Here is a 15,490-nt window from a genome sequence, read left to right on the forward strand (position 1 = left end):
ATCTCATTGCTGTCATGCTTCTACGCTTAAACTTACATAACAGCTACTCCAGAGGTTAAGAACTGCCCCCAGGGTGGACACCACGTTGTCTTTTTTTTCGGGGTCTCATTCACACCGCCCATTAGGCCCAGCTCCTTGACTCTCAACACAGCTCAGAACCTGCCCCGTACCCCCATGCCACAATTATCAGATTGACACAGCACTAAAAGCTCATTTAAACAATGCAGACAGCAGACTTCAGGACCATCCACACCAACTGTGACCCCCACCCCGTCAATGTAGCCTTATGTCCCTGACAGCCACCCTGCTCTTTCTCTCAAACCTCCAACTGCCCTCCAAAGCCATGACCACCATTCCAAACCCCAGACCCCCCCCCCACCCCACCCCCTATCTGTTCAACAAGGTTTCACTTGTCCCTTCCGCATTAGTGACCATTCTGCAGATGTCGATCTATGAAGTAGCTTCAAACATTCTTTGAATTAAGAGGCTGCATGATTGCAGGTTGTTGATATGGAGCATCTCTGAGGCGGAGAGTATTGTGGATAGTACGTACAGAGAGGTGGTCACACTGAAGGCTAAGATTCCCCTGGCAAGTAGGGAATGGGTCACCACCAGGCAGAGCAAGAGGGCGAGGCATACAGTGCAGGAAGCTCCTGTGGCCATTCCCCTGCAAAACCCATATATCACTTTGGATACTGTTGAGGGGAATGGCCTCTCAGAGGAAAGCAGCAACAGCCAAATCCACTGCACCACAGTTAGTTCTGCTGCAGAGGGCAGAGGTAAAAAGTGTGAAATGCAATAGTTATAGGGGACTCAATTGTCAAGGGAATATATAAGCATTTCTATGGCCGCAAACAAGATGTCAGGATGGTATGTTGCCTCCTTAGTGCTAGGGTCAAGGATGTATAGGAGTGGTTCCAAGACATTCTGGAGGGTGAACAGCCAGTGGTCGTGGTACACATCGATACCAATGACATCGGTTAAAAGGGATGAGGTCCTAAAAGCAAAATATAGGGAGTTAGGAAAAAAGTTGAGAAGTTGGACCTCAAAGGTAGTGATCTCAGGATTACTACAAGTGCTAAGTGTTAATCAGAGTAGAGATAGCAGGATATATTGGATGAATACATGGCTGAAGAGATGGTGTGAGGGGGATGGTTTTAGATTCCTGGGGCATTGGGATTGGTTTCTGTGGGTGGTAGGACCAGTATAAACTGGACAGCTTGCACCTGGGCAGGATCGCAATTGATGTCCTAGGGGGAGGATTTGCTAAAGCGGTTGGGGAGGGTTGAAACTAAAATGGCTGGGGGAATGGGAACCTGTGCAAGGAATCAGAGGCAGGGGAATCAAGGACAAAAACTAAAGACAGAAAGGGAATAAGAAAAGTGATTGTCAGAGAAACCAAGGGCCAGATTCGTAAATGGCCTCAGTGAAAAATAGTAGGAACGGGACCAGTAATGTTAAAAAGATGAGAGTAAAGGCTTTGTGCCTTAATGCACGCAGTACTCACAATAAAGTGGATGAATAAAACATGCAAATAGATGTAAATTGGTATGATATAGTCGGGATTACGGCGACATGGCTGCAGGGTGATCAGGGATGGGAACAGAATATCCAGGGATTCACAGTTTTTCGGGAGGACAGACAAAAAGGTAAAGGTGGCGGAGTTGCATTACGGTTATTGAGGAAATCAATACCATACTGAGGAAGGAAATGTGGAATCTTTATGGATGGAACTAAGAAACACCAAGCGGCAAAAAAACGTTAGTAGGGGTTGTATACAGACCTCCAAACTGCAGTGGTGATGTTGGGAATGATATTAAACAGGAAATAAGAGGCGTATCCAATAAAGGAACATTTGTAATTATGGGTGATTTTAATCAGCATATAGATTGGGCAAATTAAATTAGTTACAATACTATAGGAATTCCTACAATGTATACGGGCTGATTTCCTGAGCCAATACGTTGAGGAACCAACTAGAGAGCAGGGCATTCTACACTGGGTATTGTGTAATGAGAAAGAAATAATTGTCAATCTAGTTGTGCAAGACCCCTTGGGGATGAGCGATCATAACATGACAGAATATTTCATCCAGATGAAGAGTGACGGAGTTGATTCTAAGACTAGGATCCTGAATCTCAATAAAGGAAACTACAATATGAGGCATAAGTTGGTTATGATAAATTGCGAAACATTACTTAAAGGGATGATAGTTTGCAATGGCAAACATTCAAAGAGCATATGGGTGAACTGCAACATTTGTTTATCCCTGTCTGATGCTAAAGTAAAACCAGAAAGGCGGCCAAACCATGGCTTACAAAGGAAATTAGAGGTGGTATTATATCCAAGGGAGAGGCATACAAATTGGCCAAGATAAACAACAGAGCTGAGGATTGCGAACACTTTAGAATTCAGCAAAGGAGGACTATGGGAAGGGGGAAATAGAGTACGAGAATAGGCTTGCGGGAACATTAAAAACTGACTGTAAAAGTTTATATCGGTATGTGAGCAGAAAAAGATTGGTGAAGATAAATGTTGATCTTTTACAGTCAGAAACAGGGGCATTTATAATGGGGAACAAAGAAATGGCTGACCAACTGAATACATACTTTCGTTCTATCTTCACAAAGGAAGACACAAATAAGATACCAGAAATGTTGGGGAGTAAAGGGTTTAGTGAGAGGGAGGAACTGACATAGATCAGTTTTAGTAAAGAATTGGTGTTGGGGAAACTGATGGGATTGAAGGCCGATAAATCCCCAGGGCCATATAATCTACATTCTAGAGTACTTAAGGAAGTGGCCTGAGAAATAGTGGATGCATTGGTGATCATCTTCCAAGGTTCTATAGACTCTGGAACAGTTCCAACAGATTAGAGGGTAGCTAATTTAATCCCACTATTTAAAAAAGGTGGTAGAGAGAAAACAGGGAATTATAGACCAGTAAGCCTGACATCGGTAATGGGGAAAATTCTATAATCCGTTACAAAGATTTTATAGTAAAACAGTTGGAAAACAGTGGCAGGATTGGACAGAGTCAGCCCAGGTTTATGGAAGGGAAATCATGCTTGACAAATCTACTGGAATTCTTTGAGGATGGAATTGGTAGAGTTGATGAGGGGGAGCCAAAGGATATGGATTATTTGGACTTTCAGTCTTTTGAAGAAGTCTCACATAAGAGATATTAGCATGTAAATTAAAGTGCATGGGATTGGGGTTAGTGTATGGAGATGGATAGAAAACTGGCTGGCAGGCAGGAAACAAAGAGTAGGAATAAACTGGTTTTTTTGGAAATGGCATGCAGTGATTAGTGGAATATCGCAGGGATCAGAGCTGGGAACACCTGATATTCACTATATATATATTAATGATTTAGATGAGGGAACTAAATGTGATATTTCCAAATTTGCAAATGACACAAAGCTGGGTGGGAGGGTGAGTTGTGAGGAGGATTCAGTGATCGTTCAATGTGATTTGGACAAGTTGAGTGAGTAGGCAAATGAATGGCAGATGCAGTATAATTTGGACAAATGTGAGGTTATCCATTTTGGTGGCAAAAACAGGAAGGTAGATTACTATCTGAATGGCCTTCAACTAGAAGGGGAAAATGTGCATTGAGACCTGAATGTCCTCGTACACCAGTTACTTAAGGTAAGCATGCAGGTGCAGCAGGCTGCAAAGAAAGGCAAATGGTATGTTGGCCTTCATAGAGAGAGGCTTCAAATGCAGGAGCAGGGATGTTTTACTGCAATTATACAGGGCCTTGGTGAGGCCACACCTGGAATATTGTGTGCAGTTTCAGTCTCCTTATCTGAAGAAGGACGTTCTTGCTCTAAAGGGAGTGTAGATAAGGTTTACCAGATGGATTCCTGGCATAGCAGAACAGATGTATTAGGAGAGATTGAGTCAGATAGGATTGTATTCATTGGAATTCAGAAGAATAAGGGGGAATCTCATAGAAAGTTATAAAATTCTAACAGGACTAGGCAGGATAGATGCAAGAAGAATGTTCCTGATGATCGGAGTGTCCAGAACCAAGGGTCACAGTCTGAGATATAAGGTCGACCATTTAGGACAGAGATGAGGAGAAATTTCTTCACCCAGAGAATGGTCAGCCTATTCGTTACCACAGAAAATAGTTGAGGCCCAAACCTTGTGGGCTGAATTTTCCTGTCCCATCCGCAATGGGAATCGTAGCGGGCAGGACATGGACCATGCAAAGGTCTGTTGACCTCAGACTGGATTTTCTAGCCTTGGGATGAGCATGGCCAGAAAATCCTGCCCTGTATGTTTTCAAGAAGCAGTTGAATATAGCACTTGGAGCAAAGTGGATCAAAGGAAATGGGATGGGAAGGCGGGATCAGACTATTGAGTTTGATGATCATAATGAATGCCTGGGATGGCTAGTAGGGGTGAATGGCCTCCTCCTGCTCATACTTTTTATATTTCTATGTTAAAATCAAAAATGACCAGGCAGAATCAGGGGGAGATTCACCCTCTACTATATTGTGCGTTGAGAGAATATTTCACAATTAGAAATAAAAACGTCACTATTTCAGGAATCAGACAGTGCTTGGAATATTCTGTCATTGCTGCCAGTTGAAATAATGAGGAGCCTTGGTGAGGCCACATCTGGAATATTGTCAAGGAAGATGAAGAATAACTAGCTGTTTGTAATTATGTGCTAGCAGAGGGATCAGTCACTTTAAAATTGTGTGAAAGAGACCCAGTTCTACATTCTCAGTCACAGACTGCTCCTCACTATAACACCTTTACTGTTTACGTCAACTTCACTTTTACTTAAAATGTGGAGGTGACCAAGGACAAGATGGAATATTGGCATGGAGAACAGAACTGGATGGCAGCAGGGCCTCACACCAACATCCTTTTAATGACTTTGGGAGCGGTGGCTACTCGGACTGCTTTACACGCAAAGTTTGTAGGGAGAATAGTGAGAGATGGTCAACTTGGAGCAACTTCCAAACTAAGAAATAAGACATTTTCTTTTCACTATCAACACATTCACCCATTTTCTGCCACAACCGACATTGCGAAAACTAATTATCATCTCATTGTGATTTGTGAGAGTTTGCAAATCACTTACTACACTTCCTACATTACCAGAGAGATAACATTAATCTGGGGTTCCCCAGGTTGTGACACATAAATGAAAGCTTTTCTCTCTCTCACTCTCTCTTTCCACACAACAGCACCAGGTCAGACTAAATCTTCCCAGAGAATTGGTTGAGTGATGATGCCAGAAGTGCACAGGGTTCAGAAGGCCTGGTAGGTACAAACTTGACACAGACAAGAATTTGGATGTCTCCAGCACCTCTAATACAATAAATACTGTGGTAACAGGAGCTTGGCGCTGTTCCATAGCTTAGGGCTCACAGTCAAAATACTTGGTTTTAAGAAATATTTTAAAAGGAGAAAGGCAGGTAATGTGAACGGGTTCCAAAGTTTCAGGCTGGTACTTGCACCATACCAAGCAAGAATCCACTCATTCCTTCATTCCATTTTAAAAGTTACTATTGCTCCACAACCCTCTACATTATGTCCATGTTTGTATCCAGAACTTGGCATGTACAATGCAGCTAAACAACGCGTTTTAACTCACAGGAAGTGAAAAAATGTATGAGGAAACGCTTTCCCATCCTGAGAGATCACTGCAGGCTCTGATTCTAAATATAGCGGGGATTGACGGCAGCAAGCGAGGCTTTGAAGGGCTCGGGCTGCGAGGCCACAACCAGCTCCTTGAAATAACTGCGCCATTTGCCCATTTCACAACTGCTCCTGCAGCTTGAGCCACTGCCGCCCCTGCTGTCCCACCGGGGAGGCTGGAGATTTGTGACGAACGCACTGCAATAGGTCTGAAAAATCAAACATGTGTCGCAGCTCCAAGAGAGGTGAATCATGTACCCGGGGCCGATTGCGTCCAGAGAGGGAGGACAGAGGCAGGACAAGAGGGAGGGAGGGAGAGAGAGTGGGGGAGAGGGAGGACAGAGGGAGGGAGGACAAAGAGGGAGCAGGGAGGGAGAAAGGGAGGATCTGCTGCAAGGTGTGGGTCTCAGTAACAAACACTCACCTCACAGTTGAGCGGAGAGCAGGATTTGACAGGATCAGGAATGAGGAGCTATTTGCAGAGCGATGTGAAACTGATTCCGCTCTCACAGGCAGCCAATGGTGTATCAGTGCGATGCACTGCCTCCTCAGCCATACAGTATGCCTGGTAAAATCAGCAGGGAATCCGAGCCAGCAAAGGTGTGTGTGTGACCCCGGGCTGGGCACCACCCTCATTGACTTATTTTGGTGCTAAAGACAAAGTATCTCCAACTGTTAGATGACATGTTTGATACTTCTGATGAAAGGAGCTGAAACATGAGGTTTACCCTAACTCTCTCTGCACCCAGCAGACCCTCGGCCAACATTTTCTGTTTATATCTCAAGTTTCCAGCTTTTCTTTTACACATTGACCGCGCAGCACAGAAATGGGACGTTCTGCCCAAGCACTCGGTGTGCTGAATATTCATGCTCCAACAGCACGGTGGCACAGTGGTTAGCACTGCAGCCTCACAGCGTCAGGGCCTCAGGTTCGATTCCAGCTTTGGGTCACTGTCCGTGTGGGGTTTGCACATTCTCCCCATGTCTGCATGGGTTTCCTCCGGCTGGTACGGTTTCCTCTTTCTGCGGCCTTGTGGAGTCTGTGGACCATGTCTATGTTGTGTGTCTTAGGCTGCACTCCCTTTATGTTTTCCTAAAGAACCTTTTGTTGATGTTTTGTCTGCACTTCAGTCCCACGCTCCTGATCTACGGACACCCGGTGCGGAGAGGGGAGGGTCGGGATGGCGACCTCCTCGTGAACCTGCTCCTGGGCCTGGCGAAACGCGCCATCTACAGGTCCAGGCAGCGGGCGATCGAGGGGGCCGTCCATCCTGACTGTCTTCCCCTCTACCGCGGCTACGTTCACGGCCAGGTGTCCCTGGAGAGGGAGCATGCGGTGTCCACGGGCGAGGTTGACGCTTTCCGCGCCCGCTGGGTACCGCAGGGGTTGGGTGCATTATTGACCCTAATAATCACATTTTAATTTGATGTTTTTAAGTTTCCTTTGTACTTTGATTTCTGTTCGGGCTGTTCCCCCTCCTTTTTGGGGAGCTGCCCCTTTTACTTTGGCCTGATTTAATCTGAGTTTGTTTACTTGGTTTGGTTTGACCTAAAAAGAGGACAGATCTCCACCAATCTCACCCAGTGATTCCCAAGGTCACAGACCACTCATGACCCGCGAGAGTTCTTCAGGAGAATAAGAAGATAGTGAACTTAAAGGAGAGAGCGAGAGCAAGATGTATTGCGATGGCTTGAAGCTTTTACTTGCAAAATTTTAAATTCTCCGGCAAGTTTAATGGGCCAATCCATGTACAAATTCAGGAAGTTCTTGAAATGAAAAGAGAGGCGAAAGACATTTGGGGGAAGAAAACGACGAGTCAACCACCCTAGAGTTTCTCAATTCTTTGCTTATTGCTGATGTATGGGGCTACGGGGGAAAGGGTCTGGTGTAAGATGCTCTGTCAGAGAGTCAGTGCAGATTCGATGGGCCAAATGGCCTACTTCTGCACTGTAGGAATTCTATGATTCTATGAATTTGCTGGTCAGTTTGTACATGAATAGTGATAGGTGTTGTTAATATGTTACTTTTCCAGCAAAATATGACCCATTGAGTCACACAGTGATCTTATGACAGCGAAATGTAGTAGATTGCTCTGAAACATTGCTTCCACCACAGCTGAGGCCTCATCTCAAAGGGCCAATTGTGCAATGTGGCCATTTGGGGGCTCCCCCCACGCTCTTCTGTTGAGTGAGTTCAAGAGGACAGAGAGAGAGGGAGGACAGAGGGAGAGGGAGATATTCTGTTTATGTATATAATTTACACAGAAACAAACCATTCTTTGTCTAGTGAGCCTATCAGCAGCAAATGTGATAGAGAAACCGTCTCTAATGGGACGAGCAGTAATCACTGACAGTGCTTAATGGGGGAGAAGGAGTATTTCGGGGAGCTGAGAAGAAGAGGATCCAGGGATAAAAGGTGGCCAGGGAAGAGAGTCAGAGGCTATGGAGACTGGCGGGGTGGGGCGGTGTAGAAGCTACAGGGCCTGGTTGGGAGGGGGGATTGTGAAGGGACTTTTCACCAGGGGTTTGTGAGAGAGTGTGAGAGGGAGTGTGCGTGTGAGAGAGAGAGTGAAAGAGGGAATGCATGAGAAGAAGGGAGTGTGCGTGTTGTGAGAGGGAGTATGTGTATATGTGTGTGAGAGAGGGAGAAGGTGTGTGTGAAAGAGAGAGAAAATGAGTGCATGAATGTGAGAGAGAGAGAGAGAGTGTGTGTAATGTCCTAACTATGTTAGGAGCTGTGGGTTTTAAACAAAAAGAAAAGAATGTGGTTTGCCCTTGTAGATTTAAACCAACAGACAGCAGATTTTATTGAAAGAAATGTTCCCTGCACTGCACAGAGTACAAACTGAAATTAAAAGCAGGAACCTGTTAAATATTCCAATTATGTCACCGTCCAATCATGTGATCAATTCTTAAAGCAACCATGCAACGATGCATGGGATCAATAATACTTCAGACACAGCTAATAAGAAAGTCAATCAGGAGGACATCTATTCCTCTTTGGTTGTATCCAACATTCTGGAATTTGGCTGACCTTGAGTCTGGAAGTATGATTTGGAATTTGAAGTTCAGTAGCCACTTCTTCTCTTGGGATTAATTCTGCATCATTCGCACATGATACAGTAGCAGAAACACAATTATCAGGCAACTCAGATTCAACTAAGTCTTCCGCTGTAGTATTCACAACACTAGGAACTGAAGAACTTGGTACTTCTGGAGATTATTCAGAGAAATCATTTCAAGGTGACAACAATTGGTCAGCATGGTGTCACCAAACTAATTCATCTTCAGTTTGAACTGTGTAACAAATTGGACCTGTTTTTGCTAAAACTACAGCTGGTACCCATTTCTCACTTGTGGCATAATTACGTGCTAACATTCAATCCCTTTGTTGAAATGAGTGCTGTTTTGCCCTCGAGTCGTGTCTAGCAACTTGAGATTGTTGTTCATGCTCTACTAGCTCTGAAGCTTTTGGAGGTAATACGTAGTTCTCTACTTTCACTTTAAGGATAGTAATGTAGGTGAGCATTGGGTAGTCACATGAGTAGGGGGCAATTCTCCCATCCCGCTGCACTGCTTTTGTAGTGCAGAGGGCTGGGAGACATCAGCAGCGGCCGGTTCACAGGATTCGTACTGGGCAGCCGGGTCTCCGCACATCTCCCAGCCTAAGATTTGCTTGCATCAACGGATCCATGCTGAAAATCAGCATAACCGCCACTTGCCTTCGTTAACATACCTTAATATCTCATTGGCGGGTCTGTGACTAGAATCCCCAACTTGCCAGCGTCTCTCCCCCCTCTCTAGCATGACGTTATGCTGGTGGGGTTTACAACTGCTCCATAGAAGTCGGGACCTGGCATGGCAGCGATGATGTGGAGATGCCGGCGTTGGACTTGGGTAAACACAGTAAGAAGTTTAACAACACCAGGTTAAAGTCCAACAGGTTGGACTTTAACCTGGTGTTGTTAAACTTCTTACTATGGCAGCGATGAACAGGAGTAAGGAGCTGCAGCCCCCGGAGTGCAGGGGAGGTTGCAGGGAGGGCCTGGGGAATTTCTGCTTGCTGTGGGGAAGTCCCTGAAGAGCTGGAAGTGCTGTCCCCAGGCCCAGGGATGTTCCATGTAGTCTCTGTGGGGCGGGGCCCTTTACTGAGTGCTGGTCAGGCTGCTATCTGAAGCCACTGGGATGTCCCAATGTTCTGGCTGTGGGGTGTGGTGAGGGACTGGACTGAGTGCTGGGGTTTTGGGGCAGGGGGTGGGAGCGCACCATGTGCTGCTTGAGAGTTATCAATTCAGACAGCTGGTGCTCCAAGCAGGGGTGCTCTTGTTAACATAGACACTCATGCTGCATGTACTCTGCAGTGAATGGGAACCCATCTTGTGATAATTAGGAGTCTGTCCCAGTCCCGTGTCCCTGAGTTGCAACACATGCCTGGAAGGAAATGCTCCTGGAAGGCCACTCCAGGAGCAGCCAGTGGCAGACCCTCAGGAAGGAGGGCAAGGGGTTGCCGGTGATGCCCATGAGGTGGGAGAGCAGGCTCTTGAAAGGTGTCCAGGAGAAGGAGGATGCAAAAGCCTAGGCAGTACCAGACCAGGACATCATTCGAGGAGCTGTCGAAGGTTACGTGCCATCACGGGCTCCGCCTAGCTAAGGACATGGTCCAGCACCTGTGTGAAGCACTCACACACCTGGCATTTCAGGGGAGGGGAGGTCACCCGCTCCCAGTAGAAGATAAGGTGACAGCGGCACTGAATTTCTGTTCAACAGGGTTGTTCCAGGCACCCAGTGGCGACCTCTGTGGAATCTCACAGGCCTCCGTCCACAGATGTGTTCGCCAGGTGACAGATGCCTTGTACGAACCAGGCAAGCCATTACATCCATTTTTGATGTTGGACAGGGTCCAGCAGGACGCCCGGACTGCAGGCTTTGCCGCTATTGCTGGGATGCCCCATGTGCAGGGGGCAGTGGATGGGACACAAATCGCCCTGGGGTCCCCGTGAGGTGACGGACAACCATTTATTAACAGGAAAGGGTTCCACTCCCTGTCTTCAAATTATATGTGACCATCGGATGAACATCATGCAGGTCTGTGCACGCCACCCAGGTTGTGTCCACGACAGCTATATGCTGAGGCAGTCGGACATCCCTGGACTTTTCGAAGACCAGCCCAGGCTGCTGGGATGGCTCGTGGGGGACAAGGGCTACCGCTGAGGTCAGGGCTGATGATGTCAGTGTAGAGGCCCGAGACTGAGGCGGAGTCCCGCTCCAGTGAGGCCCACGCTGCCACCCAGTCCGTAGTGGACTGTAGCATAGGCCTGCTGAAGATGCGGTTCCGCTGCCAGGACCACTCTGGGGTGCCTTCCAGTATTACCCTGTGTGGGCCTCACGCGTAATAATTGTGCGCTGCACCCTGCACAATACAGCGCAGGATGCAGCACACCAGCTGGAGGAGAAGGATCGGCACCAGCAGACCTCAATGACTTGCCAATGAGGAGCCAGAGGATGGAGGACAGGCAGCGATGGCAGGTATCCGGCAGGGCAGGGCTGCAAGGGAGGCCCAGATAGCAGCCCGCTTTACCTAGCTGGTGCCATGCAGTGAGGGGGCTGCTCCCAACACCCTTCCACCACACCCCAGGAACCACTGCAGCCGCCACCCCTCCACAACTCAAAGCTGGCCACTCAACCCTTCTCCTCTCCCACCCTCTCTCAGCCCACCCCCACCCTTTCCCACCTCCCCCACCCTACCCCACCCTCCCTGAGAATCAGAGACAGATTAGTCACAGCTGTGAGATGTAAATAACATTTAATTGTGCTCTTAACAGTAACAAATGATGACTGGTGATGTTCACCCCATGCCCTTTTAGTGACTGTACAACTTTCTAATCTTGTGCGGCCTACTGCTTTGTCTAGATACTTCTCCAGGATGCACATCAGAGGTGGAGAGATCCAGCTGTGAATCGTGCCCCATTGCCTTTGATGCCCTTGGTGGACGTCCCTTGGGTGGCCGAGACTTGAAGGGCCCTGGCTGACTTGCGGATGACACTGATGTTTTGGTGCCACCCTGTTCATCCAGCTGGCTCTGAGATGCCCCGGTGTGAGGAAGGAGGGATTCGGAAGGTCTCGGGATGTCCGGAATCTCCTGGGTGGAAGGCCCTGGTATGGGCTCTAGCCCTTCCTCCTCCCTCGGGGTGTCCATTGGCCCCGGGGACATGCCATGGGATGCCAAGGTAGCTGTACTGAGCTCCAGAAGCTCTGGCGTCACCTGGTTCTGCCAGTGCTGGAGGCCCAGATGCATCTGCCCCATGGTCTGTGATCCCTCAGTGCTGGCCCTCTGAGATTGTGCTAAGCTCTGGAGCCCCTCTGTATTAGCCCTGTGAGACTAGGCTAAGTTATTGAGGCCACAGCCAGGGCCTGCTGTATCTCCAGAATCCCAGCAAGAGCCCCAGCCGTGGCCAACTGTGTCTCCAACATGCCCCCGATACCTGCGACCATGGACCGATGTGGCTTCAGGATGCCAGCCACACCCTCGGCTGTGTCTCTGCCATGGCCCACTGTGCCTCCAGGATGGCCTGGATCCTGTCACCCATGAGGCCAAATCCCTGTGCCGGACTTTCCATTGCAGATGCCACCCTTGCAGTGTGGGCCTGGTTACCATGCTGTGGCGGCACCGCTGCCTCCACTTCGCTTGACTCCTCTAAACAGCCTTGCAGTCGCAGCATGGTTACTGACAGCCCCATTCACAACTCCCCGGGTTTGTTGATGCATCTCCACCAGCTTCGGGATGAACGAACCCTGATGCCCAGTCTCTGGCTTGGGGACAGCTGAATCCTCACCTCGGGCAGGCTTGGGTGTCCCTGAGCCCTTGGATGTGCCCGCCTCCACCCGATGTGCATCAGCGGCTGTGAATGTGCTCACTAGTAAGTGACCCAGAAGCCTCAGTGCTAACATGACCCACCATCGTGATAGTCTCTGTTGTTGGTGGTTTGTGTGGTTGATGCCTGCATCGAATTACTGGTGCTGTCAGAGGAGGATTCTTCAGGGCCCCTCTCCAAGCTGTCATCTGAGGTGTCCAGGAGAGTTGATTCAGGAGCAACCGGGGAGGCCGCAACACCAGAAGGGCCTGGTGCAGCACTGTAAGAAAGAGCACAAATTAGGGAAAAGGAGGGAAAACAGCCTGCGTAGTATGGCACTTACTTCAAAGAAGAATTATGAATAGGATTCAGCTGATGCTCACTTGCGTGCCGGACTCCAACTGTTGTTGACCATTCTAGGCGTGTGCCCCTGCCAGCTCCAGGGCACGCTGCTCACAAACCGTCAACAGCCGCAGCTCAGGAAAACCCTCACCAATCTTTCCCCTCTCATGGCGATTGTGTGCATTTTTCTTCTGTGGGTGACAAGGCAGACTGGTGCAGAAGGTGAAGTTTAATTGGATCAGAGGTGAGCTGGCAAGGTGGATACAAAACTGGCTCGGTCATAGAAGACAGAGGGTAGCAGTGGAAGGGTGCGTTTCTGAATGGAGGGCTGTGACAAGTGGTGTTCCTCAGGGATCAGTGCTGGGACCTTTGCTGTTTGTAATATATATAAATAATTTAGAGGAAAATGTAACTGGTTTGAATAGTAAGTTTGCGGACGACACAAAGGTTGGTGGAATTGCGGATAGTGATGAGGACCGTCAAAGGATGCAGCAGAATATAGATTGGTTGGAGACTTGGGCGGAGAGATGGCAGATGGAGTTTAATCTGGACAAATGTGAGGTAATGCATTTTGGAAGATCTAATACAGATTGGAAATATACAGTAAATGGCAGAACCCTTAAGAGTATTGATAGGCAGAGGGATCTGGGTGTACAGGAACACAGGTCACTGAAAGTGGCAATGCAGGTGGAGAAGGTAGTCAAGAAGGCATACAGCATGCTTGCCTTCATCGGCCGGGACATTGAGTTTAAAAATTGACGAGTCATGTTGAAGCTTTATAGAACCTTAGTTAGGCCGCACTTGGAATATAGTGTTCAATTTTGATCGCCACACTACCAGAAGGATGTGGAGGCTTTGGAGAGGGTACAGAAAAGATTTACCAGGATGTTGCGTGGTATAGAGGGCATTAGTTATAAGGAGAGGTTGGAGAAACTTGGTTTGTTCTCACTGGAATGACAGAGGTTGAGGGGCGACCTGATAGAAGTCTACAAGATTATGAGGGGCATGGACAGCGTGGATAGTCAGAAGCTTTTTCCAAGGGTGGAAGAGTCAATTACAAGGGGGCATAGGTTTAAGATGCGAGGGGCAAAGTTTAAAGGAGATGTATGAGGCAAGTTTTTTTACACAGAGGGTGGGGTGCCTGGAACTTGCTGCCGGGAGACGTAGTGGAAGCAGATACGATAGTGACTTTTAAGGGGCGTCTTGACAAGTATATGAATGAGATGGGAATGGAGGGATACGTTCCCCGGAAGGGTAGGGGGTTTTAGTTCAGTTGGGCAGCATGGTTGGTGCAGGCTTGGAGGGCCAAAGGGCCTGTTGCTGTGCTGTAATTTTCTTTGTTCTTTATAAGTGGGATTGAAAGCATGATGTATGGAAGGGCATGGGGTGCAATGTGTGTCGGGGTTAGGGAGCTCGTGTTGGCCGATTTGGGGAAATGGGGTCCCCAGTGTGGGGTGCTGGTTGGTGGGGTGCCACAGGGGTTGGAGGTGGTACTGGGGGGTGCAGTTGGTGGCTGCCCTTGAGGTGTTTGGGGATGGTTTGACATTGTAAGTACAGCACATGTACAGGTGTCAGAATGGGATTCACACTCACCCTTGCTGCCTGAAGATGGTCATTCATTTTCTTCCGGTACTGGTCTCCGGACTGAGCGATCAGTGTCCTGGCATTCACAACTGCATCCACTGCCTCCCATAACATGCTTGCTGCGCGATCCCTTGGGTGACAGCCCTGAGTGGGGTACAACAGCTGGCGTCTCTCCTCCATTGCACCCAGCAGGCGGGCCTGCTCATTCTCGGAAAATCTGGGAGCACTTTTCTTGGGGGCCATCTTCCTGGTATGACTGCCTGTGTGTCCATAATTACAGCTTATGTACAGCTCGGGATTGTTAAGGGAGTCCAGGTGCAGTCAGTTTGGGCCAGTTATGGGCCCATTGGTTAAATTTCAATGTGAATAATGTACAGGCAACCTAGAATAGAAGGTGAACCATCTCCAAAGATGCTGATTGGGGGTTAACTCAACAAGCTACTGTGTCCAGGGGGTGCAATGCTCAAGGCTCTCACTCAACGAGGGGAATGTTCGCAGGCAGGGGGTGTGCATGGCAGCACAGTGCTCTGTGTGTGAAGGGGAATAGGGGAGGCCAGCGAAGTCCGGGTCAGTGGGGGATGGGGAGGCCGGGAGGCCAGCGATGTCCGGGTCAGCGGGGGATGGGGAGGCCAGGAGGCCAGCGATGTCCGGGTCAGCGGGGGATGGAAAGGCGGGGAGGTCAGCGATGCTCTAATGCGGGGGAGGGGGGGAATGGGAAGGCTAGCGATGAGGCCAGCAATGTCCATAGTGGGATGAGCCAGCAATGTCTGGGGGTGTTGGGGCCAGCGATCTCAATGCTGGGAGGATCTGTTTAGCGATCTCCCAGAGATGTGCGCATGCACGGGGCCCCACTCAGCGCACTGATTTCAGCCTCTTCAGTGGGAATAGGCCCCAACCCTGGATTTTCAGCGTGATTCATGCTAGCGCCCTCTGCAGTGCATAGAGTGTGGGAGATTCATTTTTAAACTTCCGCTGAAAAAAACCAGCGGGATTTACTCCAGTTTTCACGCGAGTTTGACACTTCAAATTTTGTGGGGAGAATTGCCCATG

At 48.6% G+C, this 15,490-nt stretch overlaps 1 protein-coding gene across 4 annotated transcripts in view; it reads right to left on the minus strand.

Annotated features, from left to right (window-relative positions):
• Positions 1 to 6,221, minus strand: part of aass (aminoadipate-semialdehyde synthase) — a 97,539-nt gene extending 91,318 nt beyond the window's left edge. For 2 of the 4 annotated variants that reach the window (XM_078220136.1, XM_078220138.1), the window contains exon 1: positions 6,088 to 6,152. The gene's annotated coding sequence lies outside the window, so the exon portion shown is untranslated. Of the gene's footprint in view, positions 1 to 6,087 lie in introns of all 4 variants that reach the window. The other 2 variants (XM_078220137.1, XM_078220139.1) reach the window with 2 other exon arrangements.
• Between the last annotated feature and the right edge of the window lie 9,269 nt (positions 6,222 to 15,490).

Source organism: Mustelus asterias, chromosome 9, assembly GCF_964213995.1.
Source record: "Mustelus asterias chromosome 9, sMusAst1.hap1.1, whole genome shotgun sequence".
NCBI classification, from domain to species: domain Eukaryota; kingdom Metazoa; phylum Chordata; class Chondrichthyes; order Carcharhiniformes; family Triakidae; genus Mustelus; species Mustelus asterias.